The sequence below is a fragment of the Trachypithecus francoisi genome, unplaced genomic scaffold (genome assembly GCF_009764315.1).
Source record: "Trachypithecus francoisi isolate TF-2019V2 unplaced genomic scaffold, Tfra_2.0 Lachesis_group15, whole genome shotgun sequence".
NCBI classification, from domain to species: domain Eukaryota; kingdom Metazoa; phylum Chordata; class Mammalia; order Primates; family Cercopithecidae; genus Trachypithecus; species Trachypithecus francoisi.
Window position 1 is genome coordinate 54,985,402 of NW_022681460.1, and position 19,564 is coordinate 55,004,965.

At 42.7% G+C, this 19,564-nt stretch overlaps 1 pseudogene; it reads left to right on the plus strand.

Moving 5' to 3' along the window:
* The first annotated feature begins 5,487 nt into the window (after window positions 1-5,487).
* LOC117097377 lies at window positions 5,488-12,983 on the plus strand (annotated as a pseudogene).
* The last annotated feature ends 6,581 nt before the right edge of the window (window positions 12,984-19,564 follow it).

Sequence of the window (19,564 nt, forward strand, 5' to 3'; positions counted from 1 at the left end):
AAATTCGGTATTGATGGAACGTACCTCAAAATAATAAGAGCTATTTATGACAAACCCACAGCCAATATCATACTGAATGGGCAAAAACTGGAAAAATTCCCTTTGAAAACTGGCACAAGACAGGGATGCCCTCTCTCACCACTCCTATTCAACATAGTGTTGGAAGTTCTGGCTAGGGCAATCAGGCAAGAGAAAGAAATCAAGGGTATCCAGTTAGGAAAAGAAGAAGTCAAATTGTCCCTGTTTGCAGATGACATGATTGTATATTTAGAAAACCCCATGGTCTCAGCCCAAAATCTCCTTAAGCTGATAAGCAACTTCAGCAAAGTCTCAGGATACAAAATTAATGTGCAAAAATCACAAGCATTCTTATACACCAGTAACAGACAAGCAGAGAGCCAAATCAGGAATGAACTTCCATTCACAATTGCTTCAAAGAGAATCAAATACCTAGGAATCCAGCTTACAAGGGATGTAAAGGACCTCTTCAAGGAGAACTACAAACCACTGCTCAGTGAAATCAAAGAGGACACAAACAAATGGAAGAACATACCATACTCATGGATAGGAAGAATCAATATCGTGAAAATGGCCATACTGCCCAAGGTGATTTATAGATTCAATGCCATCCCCATCAAGCTACCAATGACTTTCTTCACAGAATTGGAAAAAACTGCTTTAAAGTTCATATGGAACCAAAAAAGAGCCCGCATTGCCAAGACAATCCTAAGTCAAAAGGACAAAGCTGGAGGCGTCACGCTACCTGACTTCAAACTATACTACAAGGCTACAGTAACCAAAACAGCATGGTACTGGTACCACAACAGAGATATAGACCAATGGAACAGAACAGAGTCCTCAGAAATAATACCACACATCTACAGCCATCTGATCTTTCACAAACCTGACAAAAACAAGAAATGGGGAAAGGATTCCCTATTTATAAATGGTGCTGGGAAATTGGCTAGCCATAAGTAGAAAGCTGAAACTGGATCCTTTCCTTACCCTTATACGAAAAATAATTCAAGATGGATTAGAGACTTAAATGTTAGACCTAATACCATAAAAACCCTAGAAGAAAATCTAGGTAGTACCATTCAGGACATAGGCATGGGCAAGGACTTCATGTCTAAAACACCAAAAGCAACGGCAGCAAAAGCAAAAATTGACAAATGGGATCTAATTAAACTAAAGAGCTTTTGCACAGCTAAAGAAACTACCATCAGAGTGAACAGGCAACCTACAGAATGGGAGAAAATTTTTGCAACCTACTCATCTGACAAAGGGCTAATATCCAGAATCTACAAAGAACTCAAACAAATATACAAGAAAAAAACAAACAACCCCATCAAAAAGTGGGGAAAGGATATGAACAGACATTTCTCAAAAGAAGACATCCATACAGCCAACAGACACATGAAAAAATGCTCATCACACTCGCCATCAGAGAAATGCAAATCAAAACCACAATGAGATACCATCTCACACCAGTTAGAATGGCATATTAAGAAGTCAGGAACAACAGGTGTTGGAGAGGATGTGGAGAAATAGGAACACTTTTACACTGTTGGTGGGATTGTAAACTAGTTCAACCATTATGGAAAACAGTATGGCAATTCCTCAAGGATCTAGAACTAGATGTACCATATGACCCAGCCATCCCAGTACTGGGTATATACCCAAAGGATTATAAACTACTCTACTACAAAGACACATGCACATGTATGTTTATTGCGGCACTATTCACAATAGCAAAGACTTGGAATCAACCCAAATGTCCATCTGTGACAGACTGGATTAAGAAAATGTGGCACATATACACCATGGAATACTATGCAGCCATCAAAAAGGATGAGTTTGCGTCCTTTGTAGGGACATGGATGCAGCTGGAAACCATCATTCTTAGCAAACTATCACAAGAAGAGAAACCAAACACCGCATGTTCTCACTCATAGGTGGGAACTGAACAATGAGAGCAGTTGGACTCGGGAAGGGGAACATCACACACTGGGGCCTATCATGGGGAGCGGGGAGGAGGAGGGATTGCATTGGGGAGTTATACATGATATAAACGTTATGCACATGTACCCTAGAACTTAAAGTATAATAAAAAAAATATAAAAAATAAAAAATAAAAGAGATATCACTACACACCCATTAGAAGGGCTACAATTTAAAAGATGGAAGTGTGGAATCAACTCAAATGTCCATCAACTAATGAGTGGATAAACAAAATACCCATACAATTAAATATTATTCAGCAATAAAAATAAAGTGCTGCTACATGTTACAACATGGATGAACCCTGAAAACCTAATATGTTAAGTGAAAGAAAGTCACAAAAGACCTTGTATCATATGATTCCATTTAATGCTAAATGTATAGAATAGGCAAATCCACAGAGAGAGAAAGTATATTAGTGGGTGCATAGGACTAGGGGGAAAAGATCTGGGGGAAGAATGAGGTGTTACCACTAAATAGTATGGGGTTTTCTTTTCTTAAATGTTCTAAAATTGGTTGTAGTGATAGAGGCACAATTCTGTGAATACAATAAACAATGTTTTACTTTTTTGAAATGGAGTTTCGCTCTTGTTGCCCAAGCTGGAGTGCAATGGCGTGATCTCAGCTCACCGCAACCTCCGCCTTCCGGGTTCAAGGGATTCTCCTGCCTCAGCCTCCCGAGTAGCGGGGATTACAGCATGCGCCACCATGCCTAGCTAATTTTTTGTATTTTTAGTTGAGATGGGGTTTCACCACATTGGTCAGGCCAGGCTGGTCTCAAACTCCTGACCTCAGGTGATCCACCTGCCTCAGCCTCCCAAAGTGCTGGGATTACAGGTGTGAGCTACCACACCTGGCTTTTTAAAAATTATTATTTTTTTTTTCAAACAGAGTCTCGCTCTGCTGCCCAGGCTGGAGTGCAGTGGCACAATCCCAGCTCACTGCAACCTCTGCCTCCCAGGTTATAGCAATTCTCCTGCCTCAGCCTTCCAAGTAACTGGGACTAGAGGCGTACACCACCAAACCTGGCTAATTTTTTTTTATTTCAGTAGGGATGGGGTTGTTTACCATGTTGCCCAGGCTGCTCTTGAACTCCTGAGCTCAGGCAATCCACCCGCCTCAGCCTCCCAAAGTGCTAGGATTACCGGCATGAGCCACCGTGCCCAGCCAATTTTTTATTTTAAATGTGCAAATTGTATGGTATGTGAATTATATCTCAATGGAACTATGTTTTTAGAAAAGGCTGGCGTGTTGGAGAGAATATATACTGGAACTGGACCTCTCATACGCTGCTGGTAGGTACAAACCACTTTGAGTTTGTCAGTTTCTTAAAAAGTTAAAAATACGGCTGGGCACGGTGGCTCATGCCTGTAATCTCAGCACTTTGGGAGGCTGAAGAGGGCGGATCACTTGAGGTCAGAGTTCAAGACCAGCCTGGCCAACATGGTGAAACCCCGTCTCTAATAAAAAAAAATATAAAAATTAGCTGGGCATGGTGGTGGGCGCCTCTAACCCCAGCTACTCAGGAGGCTGAGGCAGGAGAATAGCTTGAACACGGGAGGCGGAGGTTGCAGTGAGGCAAGATCATGCCGCTGGACTCTAGCCTGGGTGACAATGTGAGACTCCGTCTCAAGAAAAAAGAAAAAAAAAAAACATTAAAAATACATGTATCATATGAATCAGCCAATCCAGTCCTAGATATTTACCCAAGAGAAATGAAAGTAGATGTTCATACAGAGACTTGCACATGAATGTTTATAGCAGCTTTATTTGTAATAGTTGAACTCTGGAAACAACCCATAGTCTGTCAACAATAGGTAAAGAATAAACAAGTCTTGGTATAATCCACACAATGGAATACTACTCAGCGAGAAAAAGAAATAGACTCACATAAACGGTGTGGGAGGCAGGTGGATGACATTAAAAGAGGGCAACATGAGACACTTAAGATGACAAAGCCATTCTGTGTCTTTTTTTTTTTTTTTTTACAAATGGGGTCTCACAGGCACGGTGGCTCATGCCTGTAATCCCAGGCACTTTGGAAGGCCAAGGTAGGCAGATAGCCTGAGTCCAGGAGTTTGAGACCAGCCTGGGCAACATGGTGAAACCCCAGCTCTACAAAAAAAAAAAAAAAAGATACAGAATGGCTTTATCATATGAAGAGGACGTCAAGGGTTCAGGAGCTGTGACTGTACCACTGCACTCTAGCCTGCGTGACCGACTGACATCCTGTCTCAAAATAATAATAATATCACACCTGTAATCCCAGCACTTTGGGAGGCCGAGGTGGGCGAATCACCTGAGGTGAGGAGTTCAAGACCAGCCTGACCAACATTGTGAAACCCAGTCTCTACTAAAAATGCAAAATTAGCCAGGTGTGATGGTGCATGCCCGTAATCCCAGCTACTCGGGAGGCTGAGGCAGGAGAATTGCTTGAACCCGGGAGGCGGGCCATTGCACTCCAGCCTGGGCAACAAGGGCAAAACTCCATCTCTCTCTCACACACACACACACACACACACACACACAAATTGGCTAGGCATGGAGGCACATGTCTGTAAACTCAGCTACTCAGGAGGCTGAGGCAGGAGAATTGCTTGAACGCGGGAGGCGGTGGTTGCCTTGAGCCAAGATCGCGCCCTTTCACTCCAGCCTGGGCAACAAGCACGAAACTCTGTTTCAAAATAATAATAATAATAATAATAATACAGAGAACTCTGTACAATTTACCCAGTTTCCCACAATGGTAACATCTTACAAAACTAGAGTACAACATCGCAACCAGGATATTGATCTTGATACAATCTACTGATCATATACTCTTTTTGTTTTTTGAGACAGAGTCTCACTCTGTCGCCCAGGCTGGAGTGCAGTGGTGAGATCTCAGCTCACTGCACACTGTGCCTCCTGGGTTCAAGCCATTCTCCTGCCTCAGCCTCCCAAGTAGCTGGGATTACAGGCACCTGCCACTACACCTGGCTAATTTTTTTTGTATTTTTAGTAGAGGCAGGGTTTCACCATGTGGGCCAGGATGGTCTCTAACTCCTGACATCAAATGATCCACCCATCTCGGCCTTCCAAAGTGCTGGGATTACAGGTGTGAGCCACTACCATGCCCACCACATCCGGCCCTTTGATCTTATATTCTTCTTTTTTTTGAGACGGAGTTTCGCTCTTGTTGCCCAGGCTGGAGTACAATGGTGTGATCTCGGCTCACTGCAACCTCCACCTCCCACATTTAAGCGATTCTCCTGTCTCAGCCTCCCAAGTAGCTGGGATTACAGGCATGTGTCACCACGCCTGGCTAATTTTGTATTCTTAGTAGAGATGGGGTTTCTCCATGTTGGTCAGGCTGGTCTCGAACTCCTGACCTCAGGTGATCTGCCCACCTTAGCTTCCCAAAGTGCTGGGATTACAGGCGTGAGCCACTGTGCCAAGCCTTGATCTTATATTCTTGAGTGTTTTAGTTCTATACAATTTTATCACATGGATTCCTGTATGCCACTGGACTTGGAAGCTCACACTTGTAATTCCTACACTTTGGGAGGCCAGGAGGATCACGTGCAGCCAGAAGTTTCAGACCAGCCTGGGCAATAGAGCAAGAATCCATTTCTATTAAAAAAAAAAAAAAAAGAAAGAAAGAAAGAAAAGAAAAAAGAAAAAAAGGCAGAAGAAAATTTTTGGAGGTGATGGACATGTTTATTATCTTGATTGTGGTGATGGCTGTACACATATAAAATTTATTAAGTTGTACACTTTTTCATATGTGTGATTTATTGTGTGTCAGTTATACCTCAATAATGCTGTTTTTAAAAATTCTGGGCCAGGCATGATGGCTCACGCCTGTAATCCCTGCACTTTGGGAGGCTGAGGTCAGGAGTTCAAGATCAGCCTGGCCAACATGGTGAAACCCCATCTCTACTAAAAATACAAAAATTAGCCAGGCGTGGTGGTGGGTGCCTATAATTTCAGCTACTTGGGAGGCTGAAGCAGGAGAATGGCTTGAACTCGGGAGGCAGAGGTTCCAATGAGCTGAGATTGTGCCACTGCACTCCAGCCTGGGTAACAAGAGCACAACTCCATCTCAAAAAAAATATATATATATATATGGAAGAGGCCCCAAAATCTGGCCATAAACTGGTCCCAAAACTGGCCAATTATAACTTCTGTGTCTATAAATTTATGGGGGATAGATTTATTACAACAATTGGGAGAACAAGTTTTAATTCCAGAGCATTATACAGCCCTCAAAGTCAACATATGATGCAAGAATGGGATATGTCCATGGTATGGGACTAGGAAAAAATTTGCAAGGTTTGAAGGAACCACTTCAAGTGGAAAGAAAAAGTTCCCGCCAAGGTTGAAGATATCATTTTTAATGGCAGCCATTGTTAAGCCTCCAGAACCTACACCTTTAAAATGGTTAACAGATAAGCCAATTTGGATAGAACGATGGCTGTTAAGTAAAGAGAAACTGCAGACTTTAGAGGGCTTAGTTAATAGCTCCAACATTTTCCCCTTGGAATTCTCCAGTTTTCATAATTAAGAAAAAATCTTAATTATGATAATTTTTAAGAAAATTTAATAAAATTTAAGAAAATTTAAGAAATTTAAGAAAATTAAGAAAAATGGAGAATGTTAACTGACTTAAGAGCCATTAATTCAGTTATACAACCTATGGGGACACTGCAGCCAGGACTGCCTTCTCCTGCTATGATTCCAAAAAATTGGCCTTTAATAGTCATAGATTTAAGACTGTCTCTTTACTATCCCCTTAGCTGAGCAAGACTGTGAACGGTTTGCATTTACAATTCCTGCAGTAAACAACCTGCAGCCTGCTAAGCATTTTCATTGCAAAGTGTTGCCACAAGGCATGTTAAACAGTCCAACAATTTGCCAGACTTATGTAGGGCAAGCAATTGAACCTACTCATAAAAATTTTCGCAGTGTTACATTATTCATTATATGGACAATATACTTTTTGCTGTCCCACTCAAGAAATATTACTCCAAAGTTATAATCACTTGCAAAATTTGATTTCTTGCACTGGTTTAATTATAGCTCCTGATAAAATTCAGACTACAACTACTTACCCCTACTTGGGGGCCTTAGTAAATGACACTACCATTGTGTCACAGAACGTAACCATACATAGGGATCAACTGAAAACATTTAATGACTTTAAAAAATTACTAGGGGATGCTAATTGGATACGATCTGCTCTAGGCATTCTTACCTATGCCATGAGTAATCTATTTTCTATCCTTAGAGGAGATCCTAGTTTCACTAGCCCTTGGCAATTAACAAAAGAAGTTGAGGCAGAGCTGCAGCTAATCGAAAAGCAAGTCCATAAGGCTCAAATAAATAGAATAGATCCAGAGAAGACTCTAGATTTGCTAATTTTTCCAACTCAGCATTCACCTATTGGTGTTACTGTTCAAGAGGAAGATCTTGTAGAGTGGCTTTTTCTTCCACACACTAATTCACAGACTGTAACTCCTTACTTGGATCAAATCACTACTATGATAGGAAATGGGAGAACTCGGATTACTAAATTACATGGATATGATCCTGGAAAAATTATTGTTCCTCTCACGAAGGCACAAATACAGCAAGCTTTTATAAATAGTCTTACTTGGCAAACCCATTTAGCTGACTTTGTAGGTATTCTCAGTCATTTCCCTAAAACAAAATTATTTCCATTTTTGAAATCAACTAATTGGATTCTCCCTAAAATAACTACATTTAAACCAATTGAAAATGTTTTTTTTTTGAGACGGAGTCTGCTCTGCCACCAGGCTGGAGTGCAGTGGCCGGCTCTCAGCTCACTGCAAGCTCCGCCTCCGGGTTCACGCCATTCTCCTGTCTCAGCCTCCCGAGTAGCTGGACTACAGGCGCCCGCCTCGTCGCCCGGCTAGTTTTTTTTTTGTATTTTTTAGTAGAGACGGGGTTTCACCGTATTAGCCAGGATGGTCTCGATCTCCTGACCTCGTGATCCGCCCGTCTCGGCCTCCAAAGTGCTGGGATTACAGGCTTGAGCCACCGCGCCCGGCCTTGAAAATGTTTTTACAGATGGGTCTAGTAATGGTAAAACTTCTTATTCTGGCTTGAAAGGTAAAATTTTTCAGACACCCTATACTTCAGTTTTTTGAAAAGCAGAGCTTGTAGCTGTAATTGAGATATTGACTGCTTTTGATATGCCTGCTAATGTGATTTCTGATTCTTCATGAGTGGTTCATTCCACACAATTAATTGAAAATGCTAAAAAAAAAGAAAAAGAAAATGCTCAGTTATGATTTCATATAGATGAACAACAGATGACTTTATTTACCCAATTGCAAACAGCAGTTAGGAGCTGAATGCACCCTTTTTACATCACTCACATTAGGGCTCATACACCTCTTCCAGGACTTTTGACTGAAGGGAATCAAATGGCTGATCACCTACTTGCTACTGCAATATCTAATGCTAGACACTTTCACAATTTAACCCATGTTAATGCCTCTGGTCTCAAACACAGATACAGCATTACCTGGAAAGAAGCAAAAGCCATTATCCAGTGATGACCAACTTGCCAAATGGTGCCTTCCTCATCTTTTACAGGAGGAGTTAATCCTTGAGGATTGGAACCTAATTCTCTTTGGCAAATGGATGTCACACATGTTCCCTCGTTTGGGAGACTAGCTTACGTACATGTATGTGTGGACACCTTTTCTTACTTTGTCTGGGCTACATGCCACTCAGGAGAGTCTTCTGCCTGTGTTAAACGTCACCTATTGCAGTGTTTTGTGGTGATGGACATTCCAGCTTCTATTAAAACAGATAATGCCCCAGGCTATACCAGCTAAGCTCTAGCTACATTTTTCCTCTATATGGAATATTAAACATATTACTGGAATCCCATACAATTCTCAAGGACAAGCCATAGTGGAAAGAATGAATCTCTCCCTGAAACAGCAGTTGCAAAAGCAGAGGTGGGGGGGAAACAGGGACTATGGGATACCCCGTATGCAATTGAATCTTGCATTATTGACTTTAAATTTTTTGAGGCTGCCTAAAGGCCAGATGCTCTCAGCAGCTGAACAGCATCTACAGAAACCAGCTGCAAAGACAGAAGCAGAACAACTGGTTTGGTGGAGAGATATGATAACAAAAAGTTGTAAAATAGGTAAAATAATAACTTGGGGTAGAGGTTATGCTTGTGTTTCTCCAGGACTGAATCAACAGTTGATTTGGATACCATCAAGACACCTGAAACCTTATCATTAGCCAGACGCTGAGGAAGGGATTCCGAGAGGATACCGAGGACTCCCTGGTTGCAGCCATGTTGAGACTGATGCTGAGGAGGACCCCAAATGTCATGAGCAACACCTGTTGAACACAGCCAGATCAAGAAGCTGTCACAGATGGTGGAAGAATACCAGAGGAAAGCAGGACAACCAGTCACAATGAATAATTTAATGATAGCTATAATGGCAGTGATCACCATTGCCATGAGTATTCCTTCAACAAGGGCTGACACAGAGAACAATTATACTTACTGGGTATATATTTATCAATCTTGGCTGGCAATAATGCCTGGATGTAATCACTCTATGACACAGTTACACATGCTTTCTGATCTCAGTATTTACCATAATAAATCTGCTCCTATAATTGAGGTATACCACCATCAAAAACCTATTTGCCAACAGAATAGAACCTGGACAGAAATAATGAACATACTTGTTTGGGAAGATTGCACTGCAGAACAGGAAGAGGTGCTGTGAAATGATTCCCATGGAATCATTATTGATTGGTCCCCTAAGGGGATATTTAGCTTGAATTGCACCTCTCAGTCTGCGTGCCCCTGCCACACTATGTTCAGCTGGTCTGAACAAAATGGTCAAATGGTAGAAATGGTAAGAAAGATGGCAAGAGTTCCTATTATCTGGAAACATGGCGGTATAGTGGCACCTCCGCCTCAAATGATATGGCCCGCTGTAGGAGCTAAACGTAAGAATTTGTGGAAACTATTAATGGCTCTTAATAAGATCAAAATTTGGAAAAGAATAAAAAAGCATCTAGAAGGACACTCTACAAACTTGTCTTTGGATATTGCAAAATCAAAAGAATGAATATTTAAAGCATCTCAGGCACACCTGACCTTAATGCCAGGAACTGGAGTGCTTGAAGGAGCTGCAGACAGATTAGCAGCTAGTAACCCATTAAAATAGATAAAGATGCTGGGCGCAGTGGCTCACGCCTGTAATCCCAATACTTTGGGAGGCCGAGGAGGGCAGATCATGAGGTCAGGAGATCGAGACCATCTTGGCTAACAGGGTGAACCCCATCTCTACTAAAAATACAAAATATTAGCCAGGTGTGGTGGCCAGCACCTGTAGTCCAAGCTACTCAGAAGGCTAAGGCAGGAGAATGGCATGAACCCAGGAGGCGGAGCTTGCAGTGAGCTGAGATCGTGCCACTGCACTCCAGCCTGCACGACAGAGCGAGACTCCATCTCAAGAAAAAAAAAAAAAGATAAAGACACTTTTGGATGCTCTGTGATTTCAATGATGGTTGTGCTTTTAATCTGTGTTGTTTGTCTTTGTATAGTCTGCAGATGCAGATCCCAGTTCCTGTGAGAAGTAGCTCACTGTGACTACTTTTATCGCTTTGTAAAACTAAAAAAGGGGGACATGTTGGGAACAAGCCCCCAAATCTGGCCATAAACTGGCCCCAAAACTGGCCATAAACAAAATCTCTGCAGCACTGTGACATGTTCGTGTTGGCCATGATGCCCACGCTGAAGGTTGTGGGTTTACTGGAATGAGGGAAGGAACACCTGGCCCATCCAGGGCAGAAAACCACTTAAAGGTGTTCCTAAACCACAAACAATAGCATGAACGATCTGTGCCTTAAGGACCTGTTCCTGCTGCAGATAACTAGCCAGAGCTCATCGCTTTGTTTCGGCCCATCCCTTTGTTTCCTGTAAGGAGTACTTTTAGTTAATCTATAACCTATAGAAAGAATGCTTATCATTGGCTTGCTGTCAATAAATATGTGGGTCAAACTCTGTTCAGGGCTGTCAGCTCTGAAGGCTGTCAGCTCCCTGATCCCACTCCACACTCTATATTTCTGTATATGTGTCTTTAATTCCTCTAATGCCACTGGGTTAGGGTCTCCACGATCGAGCTGGTCTCAGTATGCATATATGTATGCATATATTTGGAATATATATATATTCCAAAAGTGGCTGCATGCAGTGGTTCACAATCCCAGCACTTTGGGAGGCTGAGGTCAGAGGATAGCTTGAGCTCAGGAGTTTGAGATCAGTCTGGGCAACATAGGCAGACCCCATCTCTACAAAAACAATTAAAAATTAGCCGGGTTAGTGGTGGCACATGTTTGTAGTCCCAGCTACTTGGGAGGTTGAGTGGGGAGGATCCATTTAGCCCAGGAGTTCAAGGCTGCAGTGAGGGTAACAGAGCAAGACCCTGTCTGAAAAAAATTTTTAAAATCCTGGCCGGGCGCAGTGGCTCACACCTGTAATCCCAACACTTTGGAAGGCCGAGGTGAGTGGATCACGAGGTCAGGAGTTGAAGACCAGCCTGACCAAGATGGTGAAACCCTGTCTCTACTAAAAATACAAAAATTCCGGTTCAGGTGTCAGTTTGAGGCGCAGCTGCCACACCGGAGCCACGATACCTAAAGGAGGGAGAAAGGGAGGCCACAAAGGCCGGGCAAGGCAGTATATGAGCCCTGAGGAGATCGACGTGCAGCTGCAGGCTGAGAAGCAGAAGGCCAGGGAAGAAGAGGAGCAAAAAGAAGGTGGAGATGGAGCTGCAGGTGACCCCAAAAGGAGAAGAAATCTCTAGACTCAGATGACAGTGGCGATGAAGATGACTACCAGCAAAGGCACAAAGGTGTGGAAGGGCTCATCGATAATAAGAATCCCAACTGGGTGGCATAGACAACCAAAAAGCTCACACAACTGGATCTGGACGGGCCAAAGGAGCTTTCAAGGAGAGAACAACAGGAGATTGAGAAGCAGAAGGCAAAAGAGCGTTACATGAAAATGCACTTGGCCAGGAAGACAGAGCAACCAAGGCCGACCTGGCCCGGCTGGCCATCATCCGGAAACAGCAGGAGGACGCTGCCCAGAAGAAGGAAGAGGAAAGGAAAGCAAAAGACAATGCCACATTGTCAGGAAAACCAATGCAGTCTCTCTCCCTGAATAAGCAACTGTGACCCGCAGGAGGAAATGCCAGGGACCTGGGCTGTGCTGCCGGGACCTCTGCTGTGTCTTGTCCACCCTGTGCCCTGGTGCCACTGCAACAGCCCCTCACGGCCAGAAGCCCCCCACAGCCTGGGGCCTCCTCTTCATCTTGGCACAGAAATTGTTTGGGGGATGTGGGGGGGGATGGGGGAGGGGTAGCTGCTATCTTTGAGACAGAAAGATGCAGGACAGCATTTCATATGGAACCATTTGAATGTTTTTGCTGTTTTTAGAATTCAGAGCCCCAGCTGGGGGATGTCTGGGAGATCAGGTAAGAAGAGCTTTCATTTGTCTGGTAGATAGCACGTAAGGGCGTGGTCGTGCCAGGAGGCAGCTGCTCATGGGTTTGCTACACCCAGCCCTGGACTATGTTGCCTGGGTGCTCATTCAGAGAGGGGCTGTCATCTGGGAGCCTGTGCCCCTGGGTCCTCGAGGGTCATGGCTTGCCCCTGGTCAGTCCTGTCTGACCAAGGCCTCGCCTCTCTGCCCTTCCCCACCTGGTTCCTACCCACCTGGCCAGGGCCAGTGCCTATTTTTAACCCTACCCATTGATCATTTCAAGAAACCTCTGTTCTCCAGCCTGGGCAACAGAGCAAGACTCTGTCTCAAAAAAAAAGAAAGAAAGAAAGAAAGAAAGAAACCTCTGTTTACCATGCAGCACCCAGGCAAAACATGCTCCACAAATTCAACTTGTATATTTGGCAGATTAAACTTGACATTATCGAAAAAATAGAAAATAAAAATTAGCCTGGCACGGTGGCAGGCACCTGTAATCCCAGCTACTCGGGAGGCTGAGGCAGGAGAATCGCTTGAATCCATGTGACAGAGGTTGCAGTGAGCCAAGATCGCGCCACTGCACTCCAGCCGCGGCAACAGAGTGAGACTCTGTCTCAAAAAAAAAAAAAAAAAAAAAAAAATCCTGAAAGTTAAAATATCTCCAGAAATAAAACTAAATTTTTGAATCGTGGTTCAACCAAATTGGCCCTCATTTCGTGAAACAATAATAGGTTTCATCATCCAAATTTTGTTTGGAACCAGGGGATCAATTCCGATGTAAAACACAGTACAAACTGTCATGTCAGGATTAGTTAGTTCTACAAGAAAGCACAAAACCCCTGCAGCCTATGGGTGGAGGTTGGCCACCTGAGCCTGTTTCAACAGAGTGTCTATTGTAAGAAGTGAAACTGCCTTAGGCGTTTTTTGAAAACTTATTTAGAGAATTTTGATAGCCGAGGAGTTTTTCCCACATTAGCCAAATGCCAAAATACTTTCTCTTATTTTCACAAACACCAAAGTTTTAATTGGTTTCCTTCTACCACACATGCACATACATATCATTTTCCTTTGAATGTTAATTTTGGTAAAAGTTATAACTTAAAGAAAAGCACACTGGTATGTAAAATATTTCAAACTTGTGGGATTCTTTCTCAATAAAACCTCTATTAATGCCTAGGTTTTTGATAGCTATTTTTAAAACTCATTTGCTTTTATTAAGTAATACTTGTACAAAGTATATTCAATAATTGAATTCATAAAAACACACATGGTACAAAAGGGTAAAGTCTCTCTCCCACCTCTATTCCCACCCAATTCCCTTCCCCAAAGTGTCCAGTTTTGCCAGTTTCTTGTATGAATTGTCAGAAACTCTATGCGTATACAGGCGTGTGTGTCTATATGTGTGTTAGTACACAGCATGTAGTCTTAGTATCTCAGTTGTTTCTTTTTTTTTGAGACGGAGTTTCACTCTTGTTGCCCAGGATGGAGTGCAATAGCGCAATATCAGCTCATGGTAACCTTTGCCTCCTGGGTTCCAGTGATTCTCCTGCTTCAGCCTCCAGAGTAGCTGGGATTATACACATGAGCCACCACGCCTGGCTAATTTTTGTATTTTTAGTAAAGATGGGGTTTCTCCATGTTGGTCAGGCTGGTCTCAAATTCCTGACCTCGTGATCCACCTGCCTCGGCCTCCCAAAGTGCTGGGATTACAGGCGTGAGCCACTTTGCCTGGCAGTATCTCAGTTTTTTAAAAAAACAAAAAACTATAGGCCAGGTGCAGTGGCCCACGCTTGTGATCCCAGCACTTTGGGAGGCTGGTGGGGGCAGATCACCTGAGCCCAGGAGTTCAAGACCAGCCTGGCCAACATGATGAAACCCCGTCTGTACTAAAAATACAAAAATTAGCTGGGTGTGGTGGTGCAGGCCTGTAATCCCAGCTACTCAGGAGGCTGAGGCATGAGAATCTCTTGAACCTGGGAGGCAGAGGTTGCAGCGAGCCAAGATCATGCCATTGCACTCCAGCCTGGGTGACAGAGTGATACTATCTCAAAAAAGCAAACAAAAAAAGATACATTTTTTTATACCATGAGATCTTATTATATCAAAAAACCCTATTTTTAAAATAGTTAACATATTCATGTGTTAAAATTCAATGTTTCCTTTGTTCCCTCCCTGTCCAGGAGGGGAAAACCTTTAGACAAATTCTAATAGAACTGTAAAATTCAACAGGTTTCTCTTCTATGTTTTGGCTTCCATCTAGTTCTCCTAAACAACCAGTGTTTCCAGTTTGTTGTGTTTTCTATGCATATAGAGCCTGTTTTCCACTAATAACACAATCTTGCTCCATGAATGCAGGGACTCTGTCTATCTGGTTCACTGTTTCTTAACCAAATACAGTACCTAACACAGTTCCTGGCACGTAGTAAATGTTCAATACATCTTTTGCGGGGCTGGGAGCAGTGGCTCACGCCTGTAATTCCAGCAGTTTGGAAGGCTGAGGCAGGCAGATTGCTTGAGTCCAGGAGTTGGAGGCCAGCCTGGGCAACATAGTCAGATCCCATCTCTGCAAAAAATTTAAAAAATAGCCAGACATGGTGGTGCGCACCTGTCTTCCCAGCTACTTGGGAGGCTGAGGAGGGAGGATCGTTTGAGGCTGCAGTGAGCTGTGATCACGCCACTGTACTCCAGCCAAGGTGACAGAGCAAGACGCTGTCACAAAAAAATAATAAATCTTTTTGGAATTAAATAATATCCTTATCTCCCTATTCCTTACCTCCATTTCCAAATATATCTAGCAAGTCTAATTCTCTCATGTGAATTTGCTCAGCTTCATCCCTTCCTTGCTTTTTCTGTGATCACAGTCCCAACTCAGTCTAATCAATACATGCCTTAGACCACTACTACCTCCTGATGAATCTCCTATCTGTCTCCCACACAGATACATAGCTCTGTGGAAAGACAAGCCATGTCACGTGATGGTTAGAAGAGACACCAGGTTTAGACTCAGACAGCCTGAGTTCATATTCCAGGTCTGCTATTTAGAAGCAATGGGGCCTTGGGGAAGCAAGTTACCCAGGGTCTGTGCCTCAGTTTCCTTGCCTGTACAACAGCGATGACAGTGTCTTCCTCATGGGGTAGTTGTAAGATTAAATGGGCTAATATGTAAGGCATTTACATATAAGGCATGTAAGAAGTGTTCAATAAATGTCATTATTATGGCAAGAATAATCTTCCTCAAACACTGTTTGAATAGTAAGTCCTTTTTCATAAACCTTAAACTGCTTTTAGTAGCTCCTCATAGAAACTATAATTTATTTACACTAAGCCCTAAATCTCCTTATCAATTTAGCTCCTCCTCCTATTTACTCAACCAGTTTTTTTCTTTTTTCTTTCTTTCTTTCTTTTTTTTGAGATGGAGTTTTGTTCTTGTTGCCCAAGCTGGAGTGCAATGGTGTGATCTTGGCTCACTGAAACCTCTGCTCCTGACTTCAAGCTATTCTGCCTCAGCCTCCTGAGTAGCTAGGACTACAGGTGCCCACTACCATGTCCAGCTAATTTTTGTATTTTTAGTAGAGACGGGGTTTCACCATTTATATATTTTGATATATTTTCAGTTGTGTGTATTCAGATTATCCCAGTAGATTATAATGTCTTCAAAATCTGCCTATTATTTTATTACATCTGTACGTTATATTCACAATGCACAGAAATATATTTTCATTTCCTCCTTCCCTCCCTCCTTCCCTTCGTTCCTTCCTTCCATTTGATCATCCTCCAAATCCTCTGGCTTCCAGGAAAATGAAGGCAATAAAATACAGAAAAGGCTGTGCCTGGGTATGGTCTGAGACAGGCTGCGGGAGCCTGTCCCGAGGTGAGAGCAAAGCTGTCACTCCCAAAATGCATTCCTTTTAGAAAATTTGTATCTGAAGTATTTTGGGGGGGTTGATAAAAGCAACTGGTAAACCTTCAGCAGTAAATCACTTATTATCGATCATCAGGATCATCATCAAATATTCATTTAGCAACTTCGTTATGAAGGCACCATGCTTACAGGATGCAAGGAGAAATGACATGCTTCTTCCTGTGCTGAACTAAAAATCTAATGTGCCGAGGTGGTAGGATTGCTTGAGCCCAGGAGTTCTAGTCCAGCCTGGGCAACATAGGGAGACACTGTCTCTGATAAAATAAATAAGAAGTAAATAAATAAAAATCTAGTGTGGTGACAGAGACCTCACCCAAAATGCTAAGCCACCTGAATGGTACAATAAATAAGAAAACGCCATAATTAAGTGCTGTAACAGTCAATTAGTACTTCATACAGAAGGATGAACCTCATCTGACCCCTGAAGAAAGGATCAAATATTTGATGAGCATGAGGAAAAGCAAATATTTTAGGTGATGGACATTATATAAGTGTTATATTATTTAATGTGAAATGCTATTTAAAAACCAGGTTTCACAATTATTTACTAAAGATATCATCAAATGACATTTATTGAGTACCCACTGTCTGCCAAGTATTAGGCAAGGTAGAATGCGGTAGAGACATGCATAGGATGTGATCCCTGCCCTCCTAGAGATTACAATATAGTAAAGAATACCAACATGTAAATAGCTGACTAGTAACTTGCAGAATGAAGGAAGCTCAGAGATCTGGAACTCCAAGAGTAGCATTAAGGTTTCCTGACTGCCACAGCGTTGTGTAGTCTAGAACACAACAAATCCCTTTAACAGCATATTCTGACAAATGTAATAATTGTGGAGACAGCAGGTGAATAACAGAGTACCTGAGCTTTGCATTACTGAATGAATTAAGGTATGTTTTATTCTACCCATCCTTATCATTATTTTCATTGTAGCTAGTTGTTGTTGTTGTTGTTGTTGTTGTTGTTGTTTGAGACGGAGTTTCACTCTTGTTTGTCAGGCTGGAGTGCAGTGGCGCAATCTCGGCTCACTGCAACCTCTGCCTCCCGGGTTCAAGCAATTCTCCTGCCTCAACCTCCTGAGTAGCTGGGATTTACAGGCATGGGCCACCAAGCCCAGCTAATTTTTGTATTTAGGAGAGATGGGGTTTGCTTGAGTACCCACTATCTGCAAAGGCACCTTGGTCTCCCAAAGTGCTGAGATTACAGGCATGACCCACCACGCCTGGCCTGTAGCTAGTTTCAGTCAGTTCCTGTCACATGAGACCTTTTTGTTTCTGACAAAAACATTACGATGTGTGGAAAGGACCTTAGTATTATCGAATCCAATTTTCTCATTTTATAAATGGGCAGCTGAGGTCTGTTAAGGAATTTGCTTAAGGTCATAAGGCTTTTTTTCTTTCATTCATTTCTTTAATAGGAAAGGTACCTATAGAACAGATGTGGTGGCTCACGCCTGTAATTCCAGCACTTTGGGAGGCTGAAGTGGGAGGATCGCTTGAGGCCAGGAGTTTGAGACCAGCCTGGCCAACATGGCAAAACCCTGCCTGTACTAAAAATACAAAAAATTAGCCAGGCGTGGTGGCGGATGCCTGTAATCCCAACTACTTGAGAGGCTGAGGCAGGAGAATTGCTTGAACCCAGGAGGCGGAGGTTGCAGTGAGCTGAGATCCCACCACTTCACTCCAGCCTGAGCGACTCAGTGAGACTCCATCTCAAAAAAAAAAAAAAAGAAAGAAAAAAGTGAGAGAGGCACTTATTTTTAACTTTTATATTACAACTTGTCATTTTAGACATCTCTTAAACTTCCTGTTTCATGACTAATCCAGGATGTGACATCTATGACAGAAAGTTAGTGCTGACATAAGTGAGTACTCCATGAAATTTCTGCTCCTCATCTCCACATCCCCATTAGTAGTATAAAACTAACTTTCTTTCTTTCTTTCTTTCTTTCTTTCTTTCTTTCTTTCTTTCTTTCTGTCTGTCTGTCTCTGTCTCTCTCTCTCTCTCTCTCTCTCTCTCTCTCTCTCTTTCTTTCGATGGAGTCTCGCTCTGTTGCCAGGCTAGAGTACAGTGACGTGATCTCGGCTCACTGCAACCTCCTCCTCTCGGGTTCAAGCGATTCTCCTGCCTCTGCCTAAGTAGATGGAATTACAGGTGTGTGCCACCACATCCGGCTAATTTTTGTATTTTTAGTAGAGACAGGGTTTTACCATGTTGGCCAGGCTGGTCTTGAACTCCTGAGCTCGTGATCTGCCCACCTCAGCCTCCCAAAGTGCTGGGATTACAGGCATGGGCCACCGCACCCAGCCAAAACTTTCTTTTCATGTCAGTTAAAAAAGAACTTTTATTATTTCTCCCAGGAGAACATCAATACTATCAAACACAACAATATATAAGAAATATAAAATTACTTTTTCTTTGTATATTTTATTTTTTCCAAGTTTCAACTTTAAATAATACCCCACTGGATTTGGTAATATACTTTTGAATAGAAATATATGTGGTTTTAATGGTAGGAATATTAGAAGAACTGAAGTTGCTTTTTTCCCCCAAGTCAATTCTTTTTCGCCCCTGTTTTGAATCTTTATCTGCAAACTGGATTTTGCTCCAACTCATCAAATATCTATCAAACTCCTGCAATGCGTATTGTTTTATGCTTGACATCAAAGGACATAATAAGAAGACTGGTTCTGTACTCTCATATTGCTTATCAGATAGTGGGCAGTGTTTCGTGGAACACAATGTTCGTGAAAGACAAATGGATCCTGTTAGTTTACGGTAATGCAGGTAAAACAAAATTTCTTCTTCCTTAAGTGTATCCAAAGTTATCAGGGGCTGGCTGGGCACGGTGGCTCATGCCTGATAATGCCAGCACTTTGGGAGGCCGAGGCAGGCAGATCACTTGAGGTCAGGAGTTTGAAACCAGCCTGGCTAACATGGTGAAACCCCAACTCTAGTAAAAAAAGATACAAAAATTAGCTCGGCATGGTGGCAGACGCCTGTAGTCCCAGCTACTCAGGAAGCTAAGGCAGGAGAATCGCTTGAACCCAAGCGGCGGATGTTGCGGTAAGCCGAGATCACACCATTGCACTCCAGCCTGGGC